Here is a 213-nt window from a genome sequence, read left to right as displayed (position 1 = left end):
GGAATGAAGAAAGGAACCATGTGAGGATGAGCTGGTGGGTGGAGGCACCTCAAATCACAGGTGATGGGAGCTGTGATCAGCACCAGAACAGGCTTAGTCCTGTCCCTTCCTTTGGGATTTAAGGAGCTGGACAAGGGCAGGAGCAGCAGTGCCAGCACAGGGAGCTGTGACCTCAGTGTCCTGCCCAAGGCTGTGTCTCCTCCCAGAGGTATT

The sequence above is a fragment of the Acanthisitta chloris genome, unplaced genomic scaffold, assembly GCF_000695815.1.
Source record: "Acanthisitta chloris isolate BGI_N310 unplaced genomic scaffold, ASM69581v1 scaffold13559, whole genome shotgun sequence".
Classification (NCBI taxonomy): domain Eukaryota; kingdom Metazoa; phylum Chordata; class Aves; order Passeriformes; family Acanthisittidae; genus Acanthisitta; species Acanthisitta chloris.
The sequence above is the reverse complement of the archived record's forward strand: the minus strand, read 5'-3'. Positions refer to the sequence as shown.